We start from the raw sequence: 15858 nt of genomic DNA on the forward strand, positions 1-15858 counted from the left end.
CTAAAAGTCTAGTTTTAGAAGTTTTATTTTTATTTATTTTAGGAAAATATTAAAGAGCACTAGAAAGATCTCTCTCTGGGGACTAGTTCAGACAAAATTGGGACATTTTCTGGGTAGATGGAGCTGTGTGAGTTACTATTATGCACTGAGGTCCCCCTCCTACACAAAAACTGCTGAATGACAGAGGGTATATTTGAGCTACTGCAGGCTGACAGGTTGACACCAACTTGTTCCCCTGCATCTACAAATCTCTAGCTGCATTGCAAATGGCAAACCACATTGAGACTTCGCTTTCAGCCCAAAGGGAATGCCATTTTCTTTCAAGTAATAAAAGGGTTGTTCCTTCTTTTATCACCAGAACAAGACATCACAAATTTCTGAGGAAAATGTGTTCTAGCATGGTATTTAAACTTTCACTCAATCCCCTATGGATTCTCAAGCACTTTCATATGGGTGAGGGTTTTTATATATCAACCAATATTCTCTTTAGCAATAACTCATAAAAGTTAAGAAAACTTTCTTTGTGGAAAATAGAAAATGTCAAATGCCACTTGCAAACATTGTGATACTGGCTTAAACACTGGAAGAAATCTTGTTAAAATACTAAAGCATTTATTTGGGGATATTAGGAAATTGAGTTCAAATCATGGCTGTCCCACAGTTTGGACTTGGCACAAGAGCGCTGCAGCTTGAAAGGCAACACTGTGATACGGAGTCCACATGCAACAGATGGGCTAAGGGGTAGCCTTGTAGTAAGAGAGGATCAATATGCTTCTGGGCCCTCCTTCCATCTTAGACTAGAATGATAATGTGTGCTCCAGCACACAAGATGAAAAGCCTGGGGAGGGAATCAAATTTCTCCAGCAATATTCTATTGCAGCCTGAATGCTGAGAAATGCAATGCCCCTGAAACAGAAGTTATTCTTTGAGTTAAAGTATCTAGCTCCTGTACCACGAATAAGCCACAGCTGTGTACTGGTTGACTATAAAAGGATTGTCTGGAAAGCCTCTTCCTATCCCTGGTGAGCCAGGCCTCCATTTTGAACCTCATCCTAAAAGCACTGCTTCCAGCATTGGGTAAAGGTAAAGGGACCCCTGACCATTAGGTCCAGTCGCGGATGACTCTGGGGTTGTGGCGCTCATCTCGCTTTATTGGCCGAGGGAGCCAGCATACAGCTTCTGGGTCATGTGGCCAGCATGACTAAGCCACTTCTGGCGAACCAGAGCAGCACACAGAAATGCCTTTTACCTTCCCGCCGGAGCGGTACCTATTTATCTATTTGCACTTTGACGTGCTTTCGAACTGCTAGGTTGGCAGGAGCAGGGACCCAGCAACAGGAGCTCACCCCGTCGCGGGGATTCGAACCGCCGACCTTCTGATTGGCAAGCCCTAGGCTCTCTGGTTTAACCCACAGTGCCACCTGCGTCCCCGAATCCAGCATTGGAGGGCTCCCCAAACATCAATGGGTTGTTTTTTCTTCTCATGTATTGAATGCTTGTAGATTCCTGCCTGTGGCCTGAGTTGCCTGAGTTTTAGAGATGAAAACACTTTGCAATTTTCTTGTCTTTTCAATGTTAAGAAATACCAGTGTGCCATCTCTGCTTCCTGTTCTGATGCTGATCTGAGATAGAGAAGATAACAAGTTTTATTCCAATTAACATTTTAGAACAGGAGGAGATAACTGAATGATATTTTATTAAAAGCTTCCAGGACCCCCCAAGTGTCTCTATTTGCCAGGGACGTCCCTGATTTCAGAAAAGCCATCCTGGTTTCTGATTTGATCCCAGAATGTCCCACCTTTCCTTAGGATGTCCCTATTTTCATCATAGAAATGATAGGGGGTATGCTAGTAGGTATGACAAGAGTGAAATATTGATCCCCATATGCTTAGATGCAGGAAAAGTGACCTTACATTTTGGTTCAGTACCTGTTAATCCTTGGATAGGGACGTGGGTGGTGCTGTGGTCTAAACCACTGTGCCTCTTGGGTTTGACTCCATGGGACGGGGTGAGCTCCTGTTGCTCTGCCCCAGCTTCTGCCAACGCAGCAGTTCAAAAGCATACCAGCCTGAGAAGATAAATAGATACTGCTTCGGCGGGAAGGTAAATGGTGTTTCCATGTGCTATGGTGCTCGTCAAAGTGTCCCTTTGCACCAGAAGCAGTTTAGTCATGGTGGCCACATGACCCGGAAATCTGTCTGTGGACAAACGCCAGCTCCCTCAGCCTGAAGTGAGATGAGCGCCGCAACCCCATAGTCGCCTTTGACTATGGGGTCCTTTAGTACTTTATCTTTAATCCTTGGATGTTAAGAGGAATGCAGTGCAAATAAGCAATGAAGAGGTTTGCTTATTGCAAATAAGCAATAAAAGGGGTTTGTTCATAAGACTCAACCAGTTGCGTGAAGATGTGAGGGTTGGTGGTCGAGGTGAAGCAAAGCAGATGTACAGTTGGGCTGGTGAACAGTCAGGCTGATGATTCATTTATTTAAAGAATGAGATCCCACAAAAGTAGCCCAACCCCCCAAATACACATATTTTATAAAACCAAACATTTAAACAATATCTGAACAACCATAGGTCCCCCATCCCTGAACTAGTGGAGTTCTGCTGTCCCCTTTGCCAACCAGAGGCACCATCTTCTGAGGAACACTGAGGGGGCCTGACATCCGGACGTCGCTCTGAAGCTGGCTCCATGTTCAGCCTCAACAATGGGGAGGGGGTGTCCCAGCCCCCTCAAAAAAAGTATTGAGGGGGCCCAAAGAGCCTCGTCTCCCTGGATCTGGCACCTACGGATCAAGAGCAGCTGCAGTGCTGCTCTTGAGCCACCTGTAGCAAAAGAATCTCAGGGCAGGAGAGGTGGGCAAGAAGCTGCTTCTTCTGGCAGGTGGCCACAGTGGTACCAAGAGGAAGGTGACTGGGTGAGGCTTCAACAGAGTTTCTGATCTGAAGCCACTGGCACGCTGTAGAGAAAATGTTTCCTCCTGCCACCTCCACAAGGCATGGGAAGAACTGATGCCTTCACAATATTGTGGTAAGAAGTTGATCTTAACATGCTATTTAGCTCTAACCCACACAGTGTGTGGGGGTAGATAATAAGATCTGATCATTTCTTCTTCCTCATAGTTCACCTGCAAGGGATGTTTTTATCCCACTAAGCAAGTGCAAAGTTCAGGTCCGACTCTATTTTGACAGAGATAGCTTGGATGGATACCAGTCCAGCCACTGCATGGAAGGATAGTCGACTCCCTCTGCAGTCTACCCACCTACCCCAGTGCACACCCACTATTCCCACACAGGAAGAACATGCTCCAATATTGGCCTTTGTACACAAAATCTTACGTGCTTAAGCCAAAATTACACAGTCCAGTACCAGATACAATCCAATGAATTGGCTGCATTGTTTGGCCCACATGCAAAGGATTTTATGAGCATAATGTGGACATGCCGTCCCCACATGGATGTGTTGGCATAACACCAGAAGCAGGAATGCCAGGCTGCTCTATGTGCAAGGCCTGGGGTGGGATTGCTATAACCTGAACCAGCTTCCTGAACTGGGGCAAACTGCAAACCAACTCTAGATTGTGGTTTTCTCAGAGCACATATTTGGATCTAGGCTGCCTTAAGGACCTTCCACACTGTAGAGGAGTGTTTCAAAGGGAAACCTCTCAAAGATGTTTCAGGTCCAGAGAAAAGGATGTTTCGTTGACTCCCAACATCATAAAATCAACACGACAGGTGCAGGACACAGCTACCATTCTGGGAGGAGGAGAGAGAGGATGTCAGGATGGGTCAGCCAGGACTTTAGGTTCTAAAGCAAAGGTAGCCAACAGAGATCGCTAGACTGCAGCTCCTGGCCTTCCTGATCATGGCCTATGCTGGCTGAAGCTCATGGGAACTGGACTCCAACAACATTTAGACGGCACCACTTTGGCTATCTCTGTTCTAAGAGACTCTGGATGCTCCTCTTCATTTATTTATTTATTTGGCCGATTCATTGCCCTGCTTTTCTAAAGGAGATATTAAAAGCCAGTTACCAAATACAATACTAAATATAAAAACATAGTCTACCCTACACTCAACATACTGCAGCAAATGTTGCTGTTGCTTATTCTACAACAAAAACAGGGCAACATGAAACACATACCGTATTTTTTGCTCTATAAGACTCACTTTTTCCCTCCTAAAAAGTAAGGGGGAATGTGTGTGTGCGTCTTATGGAGCGAATGCAGGCTGCGCAGCTATCCCAGAAGCCAGAACAGCAAGAGGGATCGCTGCTTTCGCTGTGCAGCGATCCCTCTTGCTGTTCTGGCTTCTGAGATTCAGAATATTTTTTTTCTTGTTTTCCTCCTCCAAAAACTAGGTGCGTCTTGTGGTCTGGTGCGTCTTATAGAGCAAAATATACGGTAAGTGGCATGTCTGGTGAAACAAACCAGCATTGACTGACCTACGAAAAACATGCCATAATGGAATTCATCCCACTTCCCCATGGGGGCTCCAGTGTCTAACGGCACCATTCCAAAGGCCCTGTCCTTTTGCATTTATTTATTTAAGATATTTATAGGGTCAAGTCCTCCAAAGGCTGCTTCCAACATATACAAACACAAAATACAACAACAACAACAACAACAAGCCACCCATCTGACTGGGTTGCCCCAGCCACTCCGGGTGGCTCCCAATAAAATATTAACAACACAATACAATACCAAATATTAAAAACTGCCCTATACAGGGCTGCCTTCAGATGTCTTCTAAAAGTCAGATAATTGTTTATTTCCTTGACATCTGAAGGGAGGGCGTTCCACAGGGTGGGGACCACTACTGAGAAGAACCAGGGAACCAGGCAGGCAGTATTGTGTTTGAAGGGAAAATAAAAGTGAGACTGTTCCCTAACACTGCTACCATTTTCTGGTACATGACTAGTCAATTTTGAATATTCTCATACTGAACATATTTCAAATTATAGCTTGCTGGGGTTATCCAAAGGCAACGAAAGGTTTCCTCTGTCACAGAGGTGTCAGATAGAAGCATATGCCTCTCCTAGCAACTGCGAGTGGTTCAACTGGGGAGACTGCCAGTCCAAGACAGATTCTGTATTTGTGGGGCAGTAGCAGTGGAGGATAGATCACAGAGAGTCTTCTTTATCCTAATATTAGTGAAAACTATTTAGAATCCTGTTTAAAGGAAATGAAGGATTGAGGAAAAAAAGAAAAAATTAAGCTTTCTGTGACTAATTAATATGTGGCTTGGGGGCAGCTCCTTTTGCTGCAAAGGCTCCAAGCTACAGGAAAAGATGTTGGGAATCCGCTGTGCTGATTCTGATTTTCAAGGCTGCACACTTATTCTAACATGTGCTTCTCAGATTAGTCCTAGTTTTGTTTTTATAAACACAACATAAAATCCTCTCTGTTGTGTCTGTTTTTATGTGGTCTTTTATGTGGTGTTTTGTTTCGATCATTTTGTAGGCTCCTTGATGCAGCCTACAAACTAATTCAATCAATCCCATTTATCCCGTTTTACTCTTCTGCCCCACAGATCTGCCCCACATCAAAAGGACACACGGAGAAAGCTAGCATGCTTCGACAAGACCAGAGGGGCAGCGAATTTTGACAGATTAGAGCTGGAAGGGGCTTTGGAGGTCATCTACCGAACCCCATGTTTAGTGCAGACATCTGGCCACCCCCATGCCTCCACAGAGAGCGGGGACACCGCTCCTAGACAGGGGAGCCAACTTGAATAAAAAGTACTTCAGGTTAAGTACTTAATTCGCTCCGAAGGTCCGTTCTTAACCTGAAACTGTTCTTAACCTGAAGCACCACTTTAGCTGATGGGGCCTCCCGCTGCTGCCACACCGCCGGGGCACGATTTCTGTTCTCATCCTGAAGCAAAGTTCTTAACCTGAGGTACTATTTCTGGGTTAACAGAGTCTGTAACCCGAAGCGTATGTAACCTGAAGCGTATGTAACCCGAGGTATCACTGTATTGGGGAGGTGGGCATGCCCTGCCCTGCATAAACGATCACAAGGCATGATACACCCACCCACCCACCATTTGAATGGCAACATCCATCAACTTGGGGGGAGCAGCCCCTACAAATATTTTAGGGGGAGTGAAAGGACGCCAGCCCCTAGTTGTTGGCTCCTGTGCTCCCATGTCACCCTGCAATCCTGTGGTGTGGCGTCTGCTGTACCTGAACGATCTCTCAATCCACCTTAGAAATCTAATGGCGCTGACTCATCAGAAAAGTCTCTTTGCTGCCAGTGAGGAAACCAGCAGGAATTACGATGGTGATATGCAGGAGGAGGCAGGAGCAGCAGTTTTATTCCCTTCCTCCCCACATGTGATTGTAACTGTGGGGAGTGGGAGAGAATGATGAAATAAGGCAGGGTATAGTGAAATTGAGCAGGTAAGGTCCCTATCCACCATTCAGAACACTGAACGGTCCTATCCTCGGCTCTGGGACGTGGGTGGTGCTGTGGGTTAAACCACAGAGCCTAGGACTTGCTGATCAGAAGGTTGGCGGTTCGAATCCCCGTGACGGGGTGAGCTCCCGTTGCTCAGTCCCAGCTCCTGCCAACCTAGCAGTTCAAAAGCACGTCAAAGTGCAAGTAGATAAATAGGTACCGCTCTGGCGGGAAGGTAAACAGCATTTCTGTGTGCTGCTCTGGTTCGCCAGAAGCGGCTTGGTCATGCTGGCCACATGACCCGGAAGCTGTATGCCGGCTCCCTCGGCCAATAAAGTGAGATGAGCGCCGCAACCCCAGAGTCGGCCATGACTGGACCTAATGGTCAGGGGTCCCTTTACCTTTTATCCTCTGCTCTATTGCCTACCATAATCACTGTCCTAATCATTTACCTGTCTGTCATCTTAGCTGTCCATCTGTGGACAGACAAGGCAACAAATCAGATGGTGAAGCAGCCTACAATAATATATCAGCTGTGGACCTGGGTTATGTGCCATCCTGCAATTCCTTAGACCCACCTTTTTCCTACGCTGTGCCTTCCTGTTGTCTTGTATCTGTGCTGTAAAGACTTTGCAGTGGGAAAGATCTCTGTCACGCTTTTATCGATGCAGAGTCCCACCTGTCTCATGGGGCTGCACTTGTTTCCAGCCACTATCATCACAAAGTATAATTGCGATTTAAACCATCTGTCACCGAAGACAAGGGCGTTTCTCCCAACATTTTCATCTCAGCATTTATAATCACTGAGTAATAAAGCAACAAAAATGCAAATTCCCCAAGCCCTAAAACTTCCAGTAGTTTAATTTTTACAGTCACACACACACAACTACATGTAAATTACATTAGGTTTAAGCCCCCCTGCGGCTGACCAAAACTTTAATTGTTTCTACCCTGCTTGCCTTATCATATTCATTATCAGCTGTAATACTAGGAGGGAATGCTTCATCAGCTGAGCTTGCCTTGGGGCCTGAGAAGCAGTTTTTGAACCCTCCTGCCAGTTGTGGGTTTGTTTTTATTTGACGATAGCTGAAGAAATTAGCCAGATCTAAAATTAGGAAGTGGTAAAGCAGTAGCAGCCACGAGCCCCAGCCATCTCTCTTTCCTTCTCTCTCCACCCCACATGGTGTTCACACGATACCTTTGGACACAATTTCTCACTCAAAACATCCCAGGCATTGTAGTTTATATCTCTCACAGAGTTGCCTGAAACTGTTTCACCTCCTGGCAAATAGAAGGGGGGGAAATGGAGGCAGTGAGAGATTTTACTTTCTTGGGCTCCATGATCACTGCAGATGGTGACAGCAGTCATGAAATTAAAAGACGCCTGCTTCTTGGGAGATGGGCGATGACAAACCTAGACAGCATCTTAAAAAGCGCAGACATCACCTTGCCAACAAAGGTCCATATAGTTAAAGCCATGGTTTTCCCCGTAGTGATGTACGGAAGTGAGAGCTGGACCATAAAGAAGGTTGATCGCCGAAGAATTGATGCTTTTGAATTATGGTGCTGGAGGAGACTCTTGAGAGTCCCATGGACTGCAAGAAGATCAAACCTATCCATTTTTAAGGAAATCAGCCCTGAGTGCTCCCTGGAAGGACAGATCATGAAGCTGAGGCTCCAGTACTTTGCCCACCTCATGAAAAGAGAAGACTCCCTGGAAAAGACCCAGATGTTGGGAAAGATGAAGGGCACAAGGAGAAGAGGACGACAGAGGACGAGATGGTTGGACAGTGTTCTCGAAGATACAAACATGAGTTTGACCAAACTGTGGGAGGCAGTGAAAGACAGGAGGGCCTGGCATGCTCTGGTCCATGGGGTCATGAAGTCGGACACAACTAAATGGCTAAACAAAACAAAAAAGTTTCTTAAGGGTTGCTGGGAACTGTAACTCGGTGAGAGGTCCGTTACATTGCCCAGATTTCTTTGAGGGGGGAAATGTTCCTCAGATGGGCTTTAAAGGTATATTGTGCTCACAGGTGAACACATACAGAGATGGGCCACAGTCTAGACCGATTCCTGCTCAGACATCTGCAGAAGAAACATGGAAGCTGGCATATTCTAACCCCCTGCTCTCAACCTTGCAAAGAGTGGGAAAGCACAGGGAGCTGTCTGTCTTATACCCAGCCAGGCTATTTGTTCATCTCTGGGATGAACAAATCCAGACCAGAAGAATCAACTAGGAGCTTGTCCATACCTTTCCTTAATGTGGACTGTGAACCGCTTTTGCCTCCATTAAATCCCCCTGTACAATCAATGTAGCGCTCCTGTTCAGATTTCTAAAGCATAGGGAATCTTTGGATTTCAGGAGTAGGAGAGCGCGCCACCTGTACGAGACACAAGGGGTTCATCATCCACATTAAGCCAAGGTATGGACAGCCCTCCAAAGTTCCGTATAGTTAAAGCCATGGTTTTCCCCGTAGCAATATATGGAAGTGAAAGAAGGCTGATCGCCGAAGAATTGATGCTTTTGAATTATGGTGCTGGAGGAGACTCTTGAGAGTCCCATGGACTGCAAGAAGATCAAACCTATCCATTCTGAAGGAAATCAGCCCTAAGTGCTCACTGGAAGGACAGATTCTGAAGCTGAGGCTCCAATACTTTGGCCACCTCATGAGAAGAGAAGACTCCCTGGAAAAGACCCTGATGTTGGGAAAGATGGAGGGCACAAGGAGAAGGGGGTGACAGAAGACAAGATGGTTGGACAGTGTTCTCGAAGCTACCAGCATGCGTTTGACTAAACTGCGGGAGGCAGTGGAAGACAGGAGTGCCTGGTGTGCTCTGGTGCTGATCACCCTCCATACAGGAAAGGAATACTCTACACTCTGGTCCATGGGGTCACGAAGAGCCGGACACGACTAAATGACTAAACAACAACAACAATGGACAGCCCTCAGTCTCCAAGCCCCCCACTGCTCATCATGCTTCTCCAGTGGTTCCCCCGGGCCAGAAGCCATGTTTTACATCTGGGGATCCCAGGGACATTAGAGAGACAAGACTTGGGATTCCAGTCTGTAGCTGAGGCTGCAGCTGCCCAACATTAATGTTAACTCAGAAAGGGAGCGGCTGTCAGCTGCATTTTGGGTCACCACAAGGGAGAAGGTGGAGCCCCTTTAGCCTCCCCTCTAGTCACTTGGGACCAAGCAGGAGGAGGAAGGCAGGAGAGGGCAGCTCCACCCCTCAACACAGGCAGGGAGCAAGGAGCCCAGCAGCAGTGATGTTGTGGTAGTAGGGGGACCACTGCATCTCATGCTTCCCTCCTCTCCTCTTCTGCTGCCATGCTCTTCCTCTGACTGCCTGTCTGCCTCTTGCTTGCTTGTGTGATGGCCTGGGATTCAGACTCAGAGGCTGAACCTGAGGAATCCCAGCCTGCACAGGAGTCCCCGCCTCCAGAACCAGTTGAGCCAGGACTGGGGCTTGAGCCTGAAGGGTCCTCACCTGTGCTGGATCCTCAGGTGCAGGCACCAGCTGAGTCTGCTCTGGCCTCTGAGGTGATGGAGGACCCATCGCCTGCAGGTGCTCCACTCTCAGCCCCGTCAGGGGAAGCTGAGGTTGCCTCTGGTTCCGGTAACTCTCCAGCCTCTTCTGAGCTGCAGAGGCTCAGGGCAGAGAGGCGGAGGGAACAAAGTTCCTGCAGGAGGAGTGCTCGCCTCCAGGCCAGGAGAGGCGAGTCACCTGTGGACCGGGGCTGCCCTATGCCTCGGGGCAGATCAAAGCCAGTCAGCCCCAGTCCCAGGTTGCGGGAGCAACATTGTTGGTAGCCTGTTCCTGCCCGCACCCTGTCCTCCTCTTCTGCCAGAGTTCTTGACTCCACCCGACTCGCTGCCATGGATCCAGCTACAGCTTTGACAGACAGCCTCCATACCGCACCATTGACCTTGGACTGGACTTGGACCTTGCCTCCCGGTTAGCCCCCAGGACCTGCACAGCTTGTTTGCACCTTTATCCCATCCCTTTGCTCCAGCACATACACCAAGGTGTTAAAGGAAAGTCTCTTCCATCAGCCACTCACTGAAGATTAGCAAACAACCTTTAGCTCAGTTCCACGAAAGACATCAGGTTACTCTATGGTTTCCCCTAATCCCCTGTTCCTCCTTTTTGAAGAGGAGCAGAACTGGAGAGGTCAGTTTTCTAACTGTGATTTTCTTGCATTTGGGAGGGAACAGAAGTCAGTATAGAAGGTTGCTGTCTAGTTCCTGCTTTGCCAGATACAGCTAATTGCCTTGGGAAAAGCACCCAGTGTTCTGCAGAGCCTGTCTGTGTCGCGAGAAAGTTCTTGGCTGCTCCTTTCCATGTCCATATGGGATGATCTGGCAAGACGACTAGGCCCAGCACTCTCAACTGGGGCATAGAAGGCCTTACCCAGGTCCCCCCCCCCCAATTACTGCCTAGTCCTAGGAAAGAGCAAAACTGCAGAGGTGACACCAGGTGTGATTACACTGAGAGCAGAATGCTTGGAGTGAGTCATGTCACCCAGCTCTGCCTGCGCAGCCTTTCAAAGGATAACATTGCAGGGAATGTGTCAGCAGGGACTTGGGAATGCTGATGGTCTCGGATGAATTTGTGTACATCTCGCAATACAGTAGAGATCTCTTTTCCCAGTCTTATTGAGGGCAGAATCCTATGGTCCCTGTAAGAGCATCCCGGGGTCATAGAACCAAGGTCAGAGCGAGGTCAAGACATGGTCTGTGGCAACGTGATGCAGCTGTCTTTCTGAAGATAAGCCATTTTAGGTCTGGTTGGTGCCTAGATGGGAGACCATCTGGGAACTTGTACATGTGCCATCTTGAGTTCTAGGGCCGAAGAAAGCTGGGAGTATAAGTGACCAGAAATAAATAGAACAAATCTCCCTCTCCACCCAGGTAGAAGGAGATTTGCTGAAATATACTCAGAGTCGAGAGTGGATTTCATGATCTTTATTCAGCTCATAGTGGTGAGGAGGAATGAATGTTTCCCCAAAGTATCTGCTTTATATACATTATTTACATAATGGGCTGCACATGATTGGCTAATTCCAGAATTCTCCTGTAGGCCAATCAGGTTGTGGATTCACTTCCATCTGGAGCTGGATTGGGTGGCTCCTGCAGACCAATCATACTGCTGCATTGTTCTAGGACCAATCAGACTGCTGCATTCTGAATCCTATTGTTCTAGGACCAATCAGACTGCTGCATTTTGGATCCTATTCAACTCAGTACATAACATTTGCCCTCGCAAGTCTTCCTGATACAGATGCAAAAGCTTCTCCTGCTCTTGCCGCCCTGCTGGACCCTGCCAAAGGCCAAATGGGCAGCAGCATCAAGTTCTCACAGTGGCCACCCTGATACTTATGAGATGCTCTCAAGCAGAACCTGCCTTCAGCCGTGCTCTGCCCACTGGCAATTCTGAGCAGTGGGCATTTGGGGGTAGACTGCCTCTGGTGGTTGATGCCACATGTCGCCATCTTGGCTAGTACCCGTTGGGAGCTGCCTGCGTTCTGATGGGAGCCATGGGGGACGGGTAGAGCGGCTGCAGCGACAATTCCTTGGCTGGCATGGGGATGTGATGGTGCAAGGCAGCCATGGTACTACTAATCCGTGGTACTACTGTACCTGTACTGTATCTTCTTTTTACAATGGTTTCATCAAGGTCATTACAGTGGTACCTCTGGTTGCAAACGGGATCTGTTCCAGAGGCCTGTTCACAACCTGAAAAGAACACACCCCACGTGGAGATTGCAGTGTCTATATGAAATATGGTTTTTTAACACATATTTTCACCTGAGCCTACTGTAGAGAGTTTCAGAGCATGCACATCTCAAGAGGGGCTTTCTTCCTGCAGGATCTCAGCATTACAGTAAATCCCAGGGCATCCAAACCTCACCTCCTTGTCTCTGCCCACCTGGAGTTCTGGAGTTCTTGCTTCTTCTTCCCAGAATCCCTTGCCTAACTCCCACTTCCATTCACATCATTGCCCATCATCACTCTAGCAACCTCCAATCCCCAAACGTATCGTAAAATGGCAGGTCCCCCCCCCCCCGTTGTTTACCTAAGACAAACTGCAGTCTTGCACCAAAGGTACGGCCTTTTGTGTTATCCACTAAGACCAGAGCCCAGGGTGATTTCAACCATTTTTCTGCCTCACACTGAATCTCTTGACGCCCAATCTGCTTCCCTTTCGTTAGGCTAAACGCTCAGCCACTTACCTCATGAGGAAGCTGGCGGTGTTAGCAGAAGCTTAATCCTTGGGCTTCAGCGTTTGGCACAGTTTTTAATCGAACCTTGATTAATTCCCACTTTTGCTAAATCCAAGTATTATAGGGAGTCTGCCTCCACCACCCCCCGTACAAACTCATAATAATATATATGCCTGTATATCTATGCACTGTAGGCTATTTCTCCCCACCCCCATAACTGCAATTTTCAAATTGATTTTTACCAAGACAACCATTTTGATTAAACTTGGCTTTTGAACAAGTCTGAATGAAAGCACTGCAACTAACTCTCTCCATCTGCTTTCCCATTGACAATTTCTGAATCTGAATAGGAACAAAAAAAATATCTTCTGCAGCACTGAAGATTCAAACCAATAGTATAACATGATTTTAACCTCTCATTTCACTGCAAATTTCCTCCTCCCATTTCTTGATGGGCTTCATTTTCATAAATGAAGACATGCTGTCCATTTAGAGTATTAAACATGGAGTTTGGGCAAGATTTCTTACTATCCAATGAACGCTGTTCTGGAATAGTTCTGGGAGTAAAGAATCTTGCTTGGTTTAAAAGAGAGCATGGGTGGGAATTATGAACATCATCGTTAAAGTTTCCATCTGCTGCTTTATTAAGGGTCCGTTGCTATGAGTGAGATTTTTGCTCCTTTGGCAGGAGACTTCCTTTGAAATATTAAGTGGACGGGCCAAGAAGATGCAGAGTCTGTAGTGGACGGGGGGGGGGTATTTTTAATTTGAGGGCTCCATTCCTTTGGGGGCAAACTTCTGGCCTCTGTGTGTGTGTGTCATTTTCATTTGTTTATTAGACCTATTTGCTGCTTGTCACCCATAGGTCTCCAAGCGACTAACAGCAGGAAAAAAAGATATACAATACATATTACCATAGGGAAGAAAGTGGGGGAATCATGTAAAACTTTAATATTTCATATAACATGACATCCATTAAAATACTCAAATAATAAAGCAATACTCAGACCCGCTAATTAACAAATAAACAAACATAAACAAAACCACAACCTTCCCCATGTCCAACAACTATTCACCTCAAAGCAACCATTTATCTCCTTTGACCTGCCCACCCCACCTAGAAGTCGGGTGTCAAGGCCAGCTGTTGCAGATCAGTGCTGTGGGGGTCCAGAGTCCTCCAGGGATGGTCCAGCATCTCTCCATCCCCCTCAGGAGGGAGCAATAGCAAAGCAAAGCAGGAAGATGGTCACAAAGGTTTTAGCTGCTTTGCCGTTGATTTGGGACAAGACCAGAGGCAGAGTTGGGTAGAGCAAAATGTACATTTTTGCCTTCTCAAGGAGGTTAGTTTCTACACATTGTGGCAAGCAAGAGGCATTCTCAAGAGCACATCCCAGCCAGGTTAAAGCAGTCAAGGAGGCTGCAAAGTCACACAAGCGAGGGATGCAGCCTGAAGAGGAAGGGTGCAGCGGGAGAGCCTTGAGAGTCTTGGAAGGGCCCCCTCTGGCAGAAATCCACCGGCCTAAGCACATGCCCCAGCTGCCTTGAGCCCCTTTCTGAACGGCAGCCTCCTTGATCCTGTCTCATTCACGGTAAACAGTAGGGAATATTCAAAACATTTCCCCACGAGTGATTTATACATAGGGAACAGGCTGGGAAAACAGGAGCAGATGCAAACAAGTGGGGCTGCACTCCAGAGAAGTCAGGTGGTTAAAAGCATAAGGAAAATGTGTGTTTATAAAAACAGGTGGGTACCCATGTGCTGAACTGAATGAGGGGCAGATCTACATCACAAACAAAGGGGGCGGGGAGGATAAAGATTGACATTGGCCTCTACTGCCCCTTTGGATCCTGCCACCTGAGACCACCGCCTCACCTTGTTTCATGGGTGGGCCAGCCCAGATGAGGGACAGGCCACACATCTTTTATTAAAATTGAAAGTTGCTGCAGGGAAAGGTGCTTTGATGTGGATCAGAACAGCCAAATCTACCATTTACTCTCACTGTCCTCCTCAATCCAGTTAAACAAGACTGGCTGGCATTAACCAGATTTACAGGCAGTTCAGCTGCTTAAAAGTCCTCCCTATGGAGCAGCAGCACATGGACATAAATGCGCAGAGGAACTAATCTTTGACTAATACCTCCACATGGTTACGGGAGCTACTTCCTAGTAGCAGTAGACAAGCATGGTAATGGGAGCCGGGGAATGCAGCAGCTGTTCCCAGAGTGATATTTTCTTTAAGTCGCCCCACTAGGCAAGAGAGGATTGCTCCGGAATACCCACAAGCATCTAGACCACAGCATAATGTGGGTGAGAGGGCAATTGTGCCAGTGTGGGGATCACCTGTTGCAGGTGGGCCGCTGCTGCTGGGGGAATCCTTATTCCCAGGGAGCAGCATACTCCGTGTTGAAGAAAAAGAAAGCATAACTGGAAAACTAACTTATCCATTTGGACAACATATTTTTATACCTTAGAGGATAGCTTAGAGGGGGGACCCCCCCCAACCCTAGAAATTGCTAAATAGTAGGATTTTGGTTATTTGAGATGCAATGGGAGAAATACCAGCTGCAGAGGAATTCCTGACCTAGCCTATGCAAAAAATGACCTGGCCAAGCGAGGGCCATTAAGAAACAATAGAGGACCATTGGCAAAGCAAGAGAACTGCGCACCTGCCTTGTCCTGAAGTGTGAACAGAAACAGAGGTTTGGAAGGTTGCCTGGGTAACTGGGTGTGAGGTGACAGGAAAAGAGAGTCTTTTAGCAAGGTGTACTGGGAAGAGGAAGCGAGGCAGGGAGAAAGACTGGGATCCATCTTGGGCAGGCTGGCTGCAGGCGGATGGGAATAAGAGATGCCTTGGACTCCAGGGTTGCAGTGGTGTGGGCAACAAGCCCTTCCTGAAATGACCGTGCTATAAGATCTGGACTCCCTCCTTGCCGACTGAAGATGCAAATAGGTGAATAAAACCTATTTCTTAAAGCTATGACAGTCTCGGCCGTGTCTCAATTCTCCAAAGGAACACAGACCCTGGGTGAGTGACTGGAACCCCCTGGGATCTTGCTATCGCTTGGCAGAGAGGCAGGGGAGGCACCCAGCTTTTGGAGCAATATGAAGAGCTGATCCAATAACCACCTTCAATTGCATTCAAATATAGCATATTTAATATTGAATATACGCTGGTGGTGCTGTGGGTTAAACCACAGAGCCTAGGATTTGCCGATCAGAAGGTTG

Source organism: Podarcis tiliguerta (genome assembly GCF_965153285.1).
Source record: "Podarcis tiliguerta genome assembly, chromosome: 17".
Classification (NCBI taxonomy): Eukaryota; Metazoa; Chordata; class Lepidosauria; order Squamata; family Lacertidae; genus Podarcis; species Podarcis tiliguerta.